Source organism: Solea solea, chromosome 13, assembly GCF_958295425.1.
Source record: "Solea solea chromosome 13, fSolSol10.1, whole genome shotgun sequence".
In the NCBI taxonomy this organism is placed as follows: Eukaryota; Metazoa; Chordata; class Actinopteri; order Pleuronectiformes; family Soleidae; genus Solea; species Solea solea.
Genome location: NC_081146.1, coordinates 24450411 through 24464540, shown reverse-complemented (window position 1 = coordinate 24464540; position 14130 = coordinate 24450411). Strand labels below are relative to the sequence as shown.

General features: G+C 42.8%; 1 protein-coding gene across 10 annotated transcripts in view; it reads left to right on the top strand.

The window, feature by feature from the left end:
* The window catches only part of syngap1b (synaptic Ras GTPase activating protein 1b), a 156605-nt gene that overhangs the window by 87330 nt on the left and 55145 nt on the right, over positions 1-14130 (top strand). The window contains exon 1 of one of the 10 annotated variants that reach the window (XM_058646993.1): positions 3212-3517. The exons of the other annotated variants lie outside the window; for them this stretch is intronic. The gene's annotated coding sequence lies outside the window, so the exon portion shown is untranslated. Of the gene's footprint in view, positions 1-3211; positions 3518-14130 lie in introns of those variants that run through there. 10 annotated transcript variants of the gene reach the window in all.

The window sequence follows — 14130 nt, the reverse complement described above, 5'->3', positions numbered from 1 at the left end:
TGTAAATATGTTCATATAATACACAAAAAAAAAAAAATAAGAAAAGGGTCTGGGATCACCACTTGAAATAATATAAAAATGTGTGTCCTGGTTCGAGACTTTCTTAAAGAGGACACAGTTATGAATTGAGTGAACTACATAACTGATATCTGTTTGACTATGGAGAATGATTGACTTCACACACAGAAACTCACACAATTGTGTTGTCTTTTGATATCAAAATTATTATTTGACAAAAAAAAAAAATATATATATATATATAAAAAACCCACAGTTGACAACTTGTATAAAACTTCCCCAACAGTCAGTCAGTCAGTCAGTCATCATCTACCGCTTTATCCTCTGCCAGAGGGTCGCGGGGGGTGCTGTGCCAATCTCAGCTACATCGGGCGATAGGCGGGGTACACCCTGGACAGTTCGCCAGTCCATCGCAGGGCCCTTCCCCAACAGAAATAATAATAAAAAAAATTGAATTTGTAAATTTGCTGCAGCTGTGGGCCCACTCATTTATTTGTGCAGTTAGTGTCAGATCGGAAAGAAAAAAATAACAAGCGTATCCCAGAAACCACCTGGTGGACTTGACCGTAAACTTCCCGAAACTGCTGTAATTGTTGGAAATCATAACAAGACAGTGGAAAATAATATAATGGTGCCTGATAGCAGTTTAAATTGAATTAATTAACCACTTCATCAACAAAAATACAGTAATCCTCACTCAGGGTGGGTTACAGCTACATCTCCAGAGCACAGGAACACGCAGCGAACAACGTGATGATGAAAAACAACATATACTGTGAAAAGATCACAAAGACATAAAGTTAACATTCCCGTAGAAACAGCGCCACCATGTCCATCAATTTGCAGCCCTTTCTGGGCTTGCAGGTGTCGCTACACCGTTCAAATGCAGCACCGATGTTCACTCTGGTCTTGGATCGCTCTGCAGTCAGCCTTTCTCTTGGCAGTAGTTTCCCTAAAAACAGTCTTTCGTTTGGAACCAACACCTGACGTTGCTGCGACTGCTAGCATGGATTCTGGTGTTGGTGTTGGATTCTGGTGTTGTCTTCTGCGCATGCGTGATTAGTGCACCAAGAGGGGTACGCGAAAATGATCTCACAAGGGTTAGGGATAGGTTTTATTTAGTTGTAATGGTTTATGTTTAGAGTCAGGGGCTTGATGGTGCATTATGTCCATGATGACTGTCTTCACTAAGAATGCTGTGCGAGAATGTGTGTGTGTGTGTCGGCAGAAGGTGAAATGTAAAGAAAGGAGTCAGGCAAAGGAGAAATAGAAGAGAGGAGGGCATAAGTGATGAGGGATTCTCACAGTGCTTAAAATCACTCCAGGTCCCAGTGGGGATTCAGTCAGCCCCTCTCTCTCCCTCTCTCTCTCTCCCTCCCTCTCTCTCTCCCTCTCTCTCTGTGAGAGGAGGAGAAGGAGATTGAAGCGCAGGAGCATCAGTGCACTGCTGTTCTCTCCAGAAACTGTTCTGCTGTCCACCTGTGCTGGATAATCTTCTTCCAAGCAGCAGACCGGAGCCTCTCCAACAGACGGATTACTTATGGTTGTATAGGAAGGAAGATAAGGGACTTAAGTTGCCATTATCGCCGCCTTTTTTCCCCCCATTTCTTTTTCTTGTGCAGCCTCTCAGCTGCTGGCACGCGAGGCTGCAGTTTCACTCCATTCTGTTGCATTATCTCGTTCCTTGGCGACTGCAGCGCCTTTGGCGTCTGTTCACATATTTCTGCTTCCTTTTTGGAAATTCATGTTTTTAAAGTCATCTTATTTGCTCGCTCGCTCGCTCGCTCGCTGCCCCGTTGGAGAGTCGAGGACGCGGCAGAGCGCAGAGCGCATGCAGCTCGCTCCTCATCCGCTCATCCTTTGGCGCACGATTGCGCAGCGCAGCGCTCCTTCGCGCACTCATGCGGATGCACACAGACACGCAGCCCTCTCTCCCCTCACGCGTGGATACTCTAGCTTTTGATTGCAGCTAAACAGTTGACGACACTGTCCCATGCAGTAGCGCGTTAACCTTTTCACTCATCCACCCACCGCCCCCCTTTTTGGCAAGTGTACATTTGACGCGCACGCGGCGGACACCCACTAAAAGGAAAACCATCGCAGAAACAGTCCCCATCTAAAAGATGAGAGAAATTGGCCCCAGCGGATCTTCCGTCGGTCACCGGGATTGTGAGTGCGGGGTCGGCGCGGAGGGCACCGGGGAGAGAGGACAGGGAGAGGCCGGGGAGGAGGAGCTCTCAGCCGGACTGCCCGCCGCGGAACAGCCGCTGCTGCCGGTGCTCATTACGCAGACTGCTGCTGCCGCCGCCGCCGGGGGGAGGCGGGGGGAGGATGAAGAAAACTGCCTCAGTGTGAAATTATAACACTCATCTGGCTTTGTTTGAGTGTTTGCTCTTGTATTTCTGTCGTTGTACCTCTCACTAATTAGTCTGAAGATGCAGAAAACGAACAGTGGCCTACTTAAAAACAAACAAACTCTCATCCTGTGGCACTTTCGGGTCACCTCAAAGGTAAATTAAGCACTTTGGAGAAATTAAAATCTCGCAGCTGCAAATTTACCTGTGCAGAAAGGACTCACTGACACCCACAGGTCACTGACACCTGTGTGACTTTGTCCAGTAACAGTATTGTTTTCTATCTAGGCTAAAGTGTTTGTAGTTTATAAGGTGGAAATCCTCATAATATTCCTGTAATCTTTATATAAGGAGTATTAGTGTGTCTGTGGTGCTTAGCAGTGAGTTTATAGTCACTATATTACTTGGTGGTATTTTCTATCTCTTAAATATTACAAGGCTATAGTATTTCTTTAGAGTATTCTATATAAATATATAGTTTTCTGTGATAGTTGTTGAGTGCTGCCGTTAAATTTATTATTAGATCAGTACAGTTCTTTTTCTAACCACTTAGTGGATATATCCAGATACCTTAAGAGCTCTCGGTGGAAGGGAGGCAGGTGATTAATCATTTATTCATATACTATTTCTCTATGAAATATTAAAAGGCCACGGATTGATTTAACGCCAACAGCCATAAGCCATTCGCAACATGGACGTCTTTTGCTCTGCAGTGGAATCACTTTCACCGGCTGTGCTTTAGTTCTTCTCCAGCTCCTGGTTTTTCGAGGCTGTTTGATTGTAGGCTATTTGAGCAATACCTCTCTGTGTGGAACTTAAACACGGCCTTACAAACCCCGCCCCCCACCGACGATGGTCATCTGCTCTTCAGACAAACACACGTGTGTGTCATGACACTTGTTGGCAGGAGCCCCAACCCACTCAGTTATTAATAGACACTGATATCACTGTGTGCTCCTGGAGTATTGATTCTGAGGGAGTTTTGATGCTTGGCGAAACTGCAGAACTGCACGCTGAGACTCGGTGGAGTAACACAGCTGGAAGTGAGTGAACACACCTTCAGTGTTGGCCGGCATCAGCTCTCTGTGAACTCACAGGGACTAAGAGTCTGGACACAAAGCACAACAAGCGGCGACTTTCTCTAGGTAGGACGTTCTCCTTATGTGACTTCACCTCTCCATCAATCAAAGTCATTCTGTCGTCAAATGTATGTTGAATTAAAAAAACAGGAATGGTCAAATTGTCACAGAGATAAATATTGTCTTCAAGAGACTGTAAATATGTACAACAGCTACTTTTTTTTGCATTTGAAACAGTCCCATTTGCATGAAGTGTGGTTGCCAGATCTGACAAAATACTTTAATCAAAGCTGCACTTAAACCCAATGTTACACTGTGTTCATGCATACGCACATTTACATACATAACTGTCCCGCCATCTGTTTTTATCACTGAAGCTCTTTGGTTAAATTGACTCTGTCTGTTGTTTCTCCTCGCATTGAGACATTTTTGAGGTTGGTGCTGAGGCTTTTTAGGTCTGGTTAAGTTCAGTGTTTCTGACACGGGCGAGTAGCTGCTTTGTGGCCCGCAGATGAAAATTGTATACTTGTTTCCTTAACCTCTGATGACACACCGTGGTCTTTTTATATTGTAATATAATCACTGTCTTATACATATATTGCATATTAGTAGTCATGTTGTCAAACGTCGATTAGCAATGTCATTGATGCTGGCGTTGAGACAAAATGACACTGGCTGGGTCGTATATGTGATCGATTTCATACATGAATTCATACGTGTCATTCATTTACTCTGCAAGTGTCATGGACACACACTGTCCAACGCAGTGTGTGGTCCATGCCATTTTCTAAACCCAATATTTTAATATGTGAATAAGTTCTTCATATTTCATAGATATAATCTCTCGTTTAATGAGCCCACTCTTCTCTGTGTCTTGTCAAGTACACTCAGTCTACCACACCCTGTGTGTAATCCTCAAGCACTAATCTACAAATGCACGTGTGATTGTGATGGTGCTCAAACTGCTGGTGGCACTCTTGGCGAAAGTGAGCAAATGAGGAGGAGGATGATAATTAAGAGCAACTCTGTCACATCTATAAAAACCACCAGGGTGACCCCCCCCCCCCCAAACACGCACTTCAAAAGTTGATATGTCACATATGAAACAAATGGAAGAGTCAGAAAGAATCTCCAAACGCAGCTTTCCCTGCGGCTTGTAGGAAAAGTGAAAGTGCAGATTATTTCTGCGTGAGACGAGACCGTATTTACTATGTGGAGCTGTTAGAGCCGAACAATCCACTCCATAATTTTCAGCGTTAAACAAATGTTTCCCAAATGTAAAAGCTTAATAAAAGGCGTCGTTAATCCTAACCCTTTTTATGTGCCACTTGAAGTGTTGTTGACGATCGGTGAGAGTGAGTGTGAGAGAGCGTTGTTTCATTTAAGGCAATCATGTCCTTGTGTAGTGGAAAAGAGCACGAGTACAGTCGATGAATTATGTGCTATGACAAGAACGAGCGTGTAAAAATCGCCTCAGACTCCATTTTCATCTCTTTGCTGTAAAAATCAAACGATTAACTCGATCCAAAATTAGACCTTTCATTTCTTTGCGTCGGAGCTGCAGTAAGAGTATTTGCAGAGTGAAACAAAGACACTCGCTCTTCCTTCCCTTCACTTCACACTGAAGGAAAAGCAATCGGATAGACGCTCTCCTGCTTAAAAGAGCACCTTGCATGCCCAAGACACCACGTTTAAGATGGCAGCAAATAGCAGAGAGATGCTACTATCAATGATACCAAGACGCTGACATTATAAATTAATTTCTCTCAATCTCGTATCAGAATTACTTTTGCCTGACACAAACAAAATGTCAGTTTATGTCTTCTACCAAACCGGCAGCTATAAATAACAGTAGATATGAATATGTCAGAAATGCTCCAAGTAAACAATGATGGGAGAAAAACAACTTTGGAATTTGGAAAGGGTGAAAGCACCTCCCACTTTCAAGGGGCGGGACCAACGGACAGACGTACAACCAATTACCAAAGAGCGATGGTTATCTAGTGATGGCGTCTTACGGGCGAGCTCTGTGGAGCGAGACGCATAGAATAGAAGCAACATTGGAATCGCTGCTCTTTTTGTGGCCGCCATGTTGAATGTAAACAAAAAGCGACTGGACGTCATCGTGTTAGTCCGTCTCTAGAAGATTTTGAAGTCCGTGCCAGAGCGAAATCAAATCGTTGGCAGACTCGCGGCGGTTCACCCAGACTATGGCGAAGAATTTTGGTTTTCCGCCAACTTGGCTCATCAGGAATTTGTAATCAGTCAAAATTCATCACAATAAGAAAGTTGGCTGAGGTTTTATTCACTTATAGCAGCAGATTTGTGAGAGCTCCTTCTCTTCACTGTGTATTTGAAACTGTTCTGTGCTGTTGTGTAACGTTCCCACTGGAGATGACTTGATTTATCCAAGTAACTTTCTGTCTATTTTAGACGACTCCAGGATGGTTTCGCCAGTCAGGGCTTGTATGGTTATATATTGTATATTTACAGTAGTAGTAATAGTGCTGAGTTAGTCGATTAACAGAGACAACTGATTAATGGTTTAAAGGCGGGGCTCCAGCATCAGCGAGATAACCTGAAAACCTGAAAGTGTCACTTCAGCTCTCTGTGAGTTTTGCCCCCCCCCCAAAAAAACCTTTAATTCTAAGTTTCCTAAAATAAACTATGCTGATAAACACCCACATCTTTCAAACCCTGGCAGGATGTCCAGAGGGATATGAACGCAGCAAAATTGTTCCCCAACAAAACTGCAAATTTAAAACAGTGATCAGTGGTTCCAGGCACAGGTCAGAGAACAGAGGTGCAGCGGTGGTTTGAAAAAAACCTCCTTTCCAGCACCATGGCATAAGCTAAGCATTGTATTAGCTCCCTAAATTAAGCACACACCCCAGTCTCCCCTTTTAGTGCCACTGTGATAAATTTAGAGTGGCTTAAAAGCATGGTGTTATTAGTTGTTACCATAGCAATGTTTCACTTCTGTGGTTACTGCAGCAGCCCTACCCAATCAGACTACCTTCCTTGTCCCAGTACACGAGCAGCAGTGGCTCATCGGTTTATTGGATGAAGTGTATATGCCTCTACTACACTAGGTGGTGACACCTCCCATTTCAGTGCCTAGTTTAGCTAGTGGCTAGTTCTTAGCATGCCATTCTATGTAGTTGTTAGTGCCGTTGCCTTTGCTGCAAAAAGACCCGAGTTTGCGGGGGTTTTCTCCAGGTTCTCCGGCTTCCTCCCATGGTGCAAAAACATGCAGAGGTTAAATCACATGTGTCAAACTGGTGGCCCGGGGGCCACATGTGGCCCTCCAATCAATTACCTGCGGCCCGCCAACCACTGTGCGAGGTGATGGAATAGAGACAGAATATAAGACTAAATGTATTTGCCGGCAATATTTTGTATAATAGCAATAATGACCTATATTTAAGCTGTTTTAATCACAATTATCCTCGTCATTATTTGCAAAATTTTCAATTTTATTCTCTGTTTTTGTGCATCATAAATATGTTTTTATTGTGAATCATTTTATATCAAAACAAGCACTTTTACTTTGCAATTCTGTCTAATATCATAATGAATATCTAATATTGACCACCGGCTACTAAATAGTTGTTTTTTTCCACTTATTTACCCTTTGTGTCGGCCCCCGCTTGACCAGACTAATGAATGAATATCCATTTCTTTAAGCTACAACAAATGTACCGTCCTGGATTTTGTTATGTTTTGGCTGCTGTTGTTTTCTTCTGTTATTTCCGCGGGTTGATTAAGCCTGGGGGTGGAATCTGCAGCACATGTGCAGAACACCCAGGCCAGCTTGAATCCTAAATACTTAATGCATACATGCAGAAGTAATTCAACTCTGAAGGGCATGATCATGGCCAGAACTAAAGAAGCCGCCACAGTAACGAGTTGCCTACAGCTAACTCCTGAAGGTCATCGTTGATACCCTTGTTCCACGCCACACTTCACAGATTATCAGTCATTTATCTTGGTTGTTCTGGTAACATGTAATTGTATTTACCAACGTTATCGTCAGCCAAGGACGAGCAGTTTTAGTCCAACACTAAAGAGCCACCCAGGTTCAGATGAGACCACATTTCTCCACTTCACCCCAGTCCAGGTCTGAAGTCCCCATGGAGCAGTGTCTCCCAGACTTTGTGAGACTGTGTGAGGACCCACTTTTTCCAGATGATAAACTATCATGACCCAGTTCACAATATGAATCGTGACAAGTGCAAATTTGTGCTTACTTTAAAACGTCTTACTGCATCTCCGTATGGCCTAATATTATTTTGGGTTGGTAAAACAGCCAAAGGTAAAGCAGAGATATTTGTTTTTAGTGCAGAACGTCTCTCTTTTCATTTGGACCAGGACAGAACTTTCATTTTTGAAAATGTCACCTTTTCAGAGTTCTTTTTTACGGGTAATTAAACCCCCTGTTCTGAAGCTAATTCTGCCCAATTCCTGAAAAATACCAAGAAGTAGGCTGAGAGCTGAGCTATCACAACATGTATAATTTAATTTCTTTACACTAGATACCTATATGGTTTCCATCTAAAAAAAAGAAGTGGTGAAGGGTGTTAGTTAAACTTTGAAGACTAAATGATGACACCATTGTGAAAATAAGTGAAAGATAATAAAAGAAATTGCTCGTTGCAGCTTATCTCTCACACGATGGAGAGTTTATTAACAAATGTAAGATGCTATGAGTCACAAGTATTATATATTCATTATCATTCCTGGAAACGGTTGCTGTGTGTTTCCATCAGGGAGTTGATTAGAAAGCAGAAGACGGAGAAATGAAGCTTCTGACGGACTGACGCATCCACTCTGCACTGGTGTTGCTCCTCATCCACACACTTCTATGTCTTCTATGTGTTTCTGTTACGGATTGGGACGGTAAAGCCGCGGATCAGTCTGTACCTGATCGCAAGGGAGTTAAGTGTTTTTGTCGCTCAATCAGCTGACTGACCATCCCAAGGGAAGGGTGTTAAAGAATGGAATGGTTTGGTCCGGTTATTTTGGTACTTTTCCTAATGGAAATGCAAAAAACAAAAATACGTGCTGACCAAACCAAATCAGCGTAAACGGTTCTTTTTATTTCGGTTTGAACAGTCACTGCAGCGCCTCATCAGACCGTGACCTGTTCAGAGACATTTGTGCTGAGCACACAGTGGACGGAGACACCTCCAGCCTCGAGTGCATCGCTTTACCCACAGCACTGCGTTACGTACCAGAGTTATGTAACGAGCGCAACAGATGCAGCCGCTGCATTTCCCACCAGGCTCGGGAGACGCTTGCCGTGCATCTGTGCTCATGGAAGTTCATGGATCAAAAAACAGCAAAAAAGCAAACCGGGAGCCAACCATGCAGCTTTCTTTCATAACAAAGGCAAACATACAAAAAAGCCCTGAACGCTTCAGCGCTATTAAGACACCCACTCCCTCTCCAGCCTCCATCTCTGCCTCTTGTGCTCCCTCCCTCCCTCTCTCTCCATCCAACTCCCCCAGCCTCACTGAAACTCCCCCCTCTCTCTCTCCAGTTACCACACCCCCACATGCATTTCCTCCATTTCACTCTTCGTCTCTCCAGCTCTTTTTCTGTCGTCCTGACTTTCGCTCCACACAGCCTTGCTCTCGCGCTGTCCCTCTTACTCCTACGCGCCACACACACACACACACACACACACACTGAGTTACTTTACAGATTTTTTCTTCTCCTTTAACCAACCTCTTACTCATGTGTGTCTACATCCCTCCCTCCCACTCTTTTAACTCTGTCTCTCTGCGTTCTCTCAGAGGGTTTAAGCTGGAAGCGATTGCCACCCACTCATTCCCTCTTCAGCTTTCAGCTTGGCACCAGATTTACATTCACAATGAACGCGCGCCGCGTTTCACATGTCGCCCGGCACATGCTTAACACACACACACACACACACACACACACACGTGAACACGGGAGCACACCCACGCGTGAGCACATGTGCCCTGCACTGCGTACACTCGCTCTGTGGTGGCTTAGGGTACATGTTACGGTTCTCTTCGTGCTGATCAAGTGAACAAAAATGCTTCGTCAATACGCGACGAGTGGATGATTGACAGGGAACTAATTGACAGTTGACATCAGTGAAGTAACGCAAAGCAGTCGCCGAGCAGATGCTGCCCTTCTGTTTAAAATTAAGACTAATTGATAACCTAATTAGTAAAATGTGTATGAATGGTAAATCTGATTAAATTCCAGCTGTATTTTGATTGATACTCAGATTAGATCTGTAACCTGTTTTCTCTGGTGTGGGTTAATCTGCACGTTTGTCCTTCTGTTAGAACCCTCGTTAATCTGAGTTCTTTTTGTGATGGGTAGGTGATCATGAGTACCAGAGTATGTACCTAATAGTCCGGTAGACTTGGTACGATCGGGGGAGGCGACATTCAGCCGGGTCCGAGTTTGCTTTCACACTTTCACACTTCACACTTGAATAACGTGTTCCTCTCCTCGCCTGAGGTGGCGCTGCATCGAGGATTACTGAAGGAGAACGTGAACATACGACCCACATGCGCAGCCATTTCTCCCGCCTATCGTTCCACGCGCCCGCATGTTTTGGTTGCGTTTACCCACAATGCCCTGCGGTGTAGTCCTCTTCCTACATTCGGTTCACTTGAAGCCAGCCGAGACCTACGTTTTTTAGGCTTCTTTCCACGTTCACGCCTCCCCAAACGAACCAGACTTTACCAGCAAACAAAGTAGGATTCGATTTAGAAAGAGCTGGTGTGGATGCGCCCTAAGGTTTGGTAAGAATCTGCCCACTGATGACGAAATTACATTAAATTACATTATCAAGAAATCTTTTTGAAAAAAACTGTAAAAATATCTGTGTACCATCACACAAACTTTCATCCAGAACAGACTTTTGCTTATCGTGCTTGTGTAAGATGGTGAGGTTGAAGTTCACCACATTTAGCAGCAAGTGTTTATTTTACTTTACCGTACAGCCGATGGTTACGGCGTTGGACATTATGTCCGCATGCGTTCGATCAACACTCCTGGTAGATTGTTTTAGAAGCCAATGGCCAAGAGGAAAGAAATTGGGCTTGTAATTGGATGGATCTATCCCTGATGGGCCCCTGAGCAAGGCACTAGTGGTGTGCTATAAGGAGGGGTTAAATGCAGAGGACACATTCACTCTCCAATCATTGCTAATTCAAAGTCATTCCACATAAATCATTTCTTTTTATCATGGATTATCAGTAATGATGACTTAATACCACCAATATCACAACTACAAGTATCTACTGATAATGACATCAGTCTGATATGAGTCATTTAACACCTTTTAATGCTGAGAAGAATCCAATGTTGTGCTCATGCATTTACAACCGAGCCCTTACAGGCCATTTTTAAATAAGATGACCTGTAAATAAGATAACACGACTCATATGCTGTTACTGATTTTTATTTTCATAAAGAAGCATGTGATGTACAGGCTTTTTGTATCGTATTGTATTTGTAAAATTATGGTAACACTTTATTTTGATTTTGTCCATTGTTGGTATTCAGTGTCACATAAACAGAGCGACGTACGATTAACAAAAGGCTTCAAGTGTCGCTCCACACACACTCACCCTCTGTTGGAGATTAACATGTTTTCGGGATTATTTTTTTTGCGACATTAACGCTGCGTTGGATACGGAGAGCCTGCTAAGAGACGGAGAAGCGTGCACCGAATTGGCACGATCATTTCTTTCGGTTTCGGTTTCTGGCCAAGCGTTTCCTGATTTTCGGTTTGGGCCAATAATGTTCATTTGGGTGCATCCACACTCGTGACCTTTAGTTCTATCACTGATGGAAAAAAAGTAGAGTTGTGCTAGAACTGTATAATGGAAAACAATGGAAAATGAAGTGTTTTGTCTTGCTATTTTTGACCAGTATTGGACCGATTTGAACTTATCCACCATTATTATTAAATGTTTCAAACATCTGAGCGTTATAGTAATAATTAAACACAGTAGTGGTATAAAATATAGAATGAATTGTTTTTACCAACTAAATAAATGAGACAGGCGCGTCCCCCGTGCCTTCAGCCTGTCTGTGTTCTCCCAGTCTCCTTTTCACCCACTTACATCATCTCTAAACAATCGTTACATAATTGGATTTTTAAATTAGGTACAACAAGTGAAGCAAGACAGGTCTCCAAATGTCCTCACACTTACCATTTCAATGCTGCTCATAATCAAAGTCATTAGCACACCGTGTCAGTCATCAGCGATGATCCCAGGACTAATGAAGCTTTGAAATGCTTTGTTTGCAGGATCGAAAAGGTGTTTTCACACATTCCTTTGCTCTGTGTGTGTGTGTGTGCGTGGATATGACACAAACAATCACCCTATATTCCCAAGCACCTCCTCTATTCTGAGCCGCTGCTGTACAGAGTTGTATATCTGAAGCTAAAATGTAAGGCAGGAAAAAGAAAAACGGAACGCTGCCATGGCAACGAAACACAGAGCTGGCGTTAGGGAGAAAAGCCAGAGTGAGAAATAGATTTAAATGGACCTGTCCACACTTTCCATTTTAGACTGACTATTTTGTTAACACTTGAATAAAAAGGAAAAGCTAAATGGCTTTGATTATTATTTTTTTTTTTTAAAAAAGAGATCTGTGTGGGTTTTCATTTGTCACTCAGATAACCCCGGCCAACTCACATCCTTCCTGAAAGTCTGTGAATCTGATCAGATTTATACACTGATTTATATGCTGAGTCTTTGCACACGCTGCTGCCGCCGCCCACATTCCTCTGCTCTGTGCATATTAAGTGGGAGAGAGAGAGAGAGAGAGAGAAAAAAGGGGCAGGTACGACGTATTCATGTTTCAGGACCGGCTGACTTTTGGTCTGCGTTCAAATTGAAGAGTACCAATTTTCCCAAACGACAAAAAATGTAGCTCTCAGCGCCCACTCTTACCAAAGTGTGAATAATGCATTGTGTGTGTGTGTGTGTGTGTGGAGTTAATCCAGGTGCATTATGAACATAGAGGTGAGACACTGTATGTCCATGTCCATGTTTTGACTTTATTTCTTGCTGAACTGCATTGTGGGCAAAGATGGATTACTGCACGGGCATACCGGAGCCCGGGGCCCAAGCCTCTGTGCATTTGAATGGGGGCCTGAAGCCACATAACATAGGTTATGAAACTATAAACTATACCACAGTTTATGTTATTCACCCTTTATACTGTATGTTAAAGGGCCCCTTTTCCATCCATGCCCAGGGGCCCACTAGCTCCTAATCCCTCCCAGATTGTGGATGTTTTGCATCAGTGGTCAGCAATTGGTGGCCCGTGGGCTAAAAACGGGCCCGCCACCATCAGTATCTGGGCCCGGAAGATGATTTAACAAATCCGAAATCTTAAATTATTTGCTTATCTTCACCCAAAAAAGGAAAACTTCTAAACTTAAAAATCTGAATGGATTCAAATAGATTCTGATTTGATTTGAAAAATAAAAACACTGCTGTTGTCATGGACAGCCAGGTTTGGGGAGTAAATGTCACGTAAAATAACCTCAAATTGAAATGATGCACACGCATTTGTCTTCGTAACAAGCTGCTGATTAAAGACAACGTCCACATTGTTGTTAGCTTCAGGCAGCGAAGACGTTTTAAGGCACGTTTGCCTGATGAAGATACCGTGTTTTGGCCCAAATATTCAATTGCTTCCAAAAAAAATCAGCGACATTGGAGACTTACTTACATTTCTCAACTTTTGTGCAGCAAAAGTTGAGAAATGTTAAAATGTCCAAGCTTCAAATGCTACTCAAAGCTGTTCACATGAAGAAAGTGTCCAAACTAGTGTCAGCCAATCAAAACATGACAACACTCTACAACACGAGCTCCTCAAAAAGGTTCTTCCCTCCGTTCTCGATGTTTCTTGACGGTCAAAGTTCTCACAGTTTCACGCAGACATCACAACACTATCACTGTAGCAACATTAGCATCGCTTTATGCCTAGTTAGCCATGACAGACTCTACTCCGCTAACCTAGCTAGCCTAACCCTAACATGTGACTCCTTCATTACTGTGTTAGGAGAATAAGAAAAAGCAGGTGTAACCATCAGAAATAAAAGTTTGATAATCAGACCCTAGTTTATTAGTGTTTATTAGTGATAGTTTAGTCCAGCTGTCAATAATTAATTAAAGATAGCATTGTGGCTAAAAGTGTGCTAATATGCTAAAGATGGGTTTTTGTTCCTGTGGAAAATTTGTCATCAACATCTTTATTGATAATTATCAACACTTCATTTTGAAGAGGTTCTGTTTTGAATGAGTTAGCATTAAACATTTTTTTTCATTTCATTAATTTCATTTCACAATTTATTATTTTTTTCTTACCATGTCATGTCCGGGGCTCCGTACCTTTTAAAGACGACTATCTTTTGACTGATTCTGACACATTTGCGTTAATATTTGATTACGTCCAATTTCATTTTCCCTTAAATGATGAATAATTCATTTACTTTAACACACTACTTTATAGGTAGTTAATCAACCAATAGGAAAGACTTAGAGCAGCTTGTAAACGTCTGCACTTTTGCTTTTTCCCTTCTTTTATCTTGAAATAAGTCCACAAAAATGCCGTAATCGTATCATTCCTCCCTCACTCATATTGTGTTGGTGGTTTATGTCTGTGCT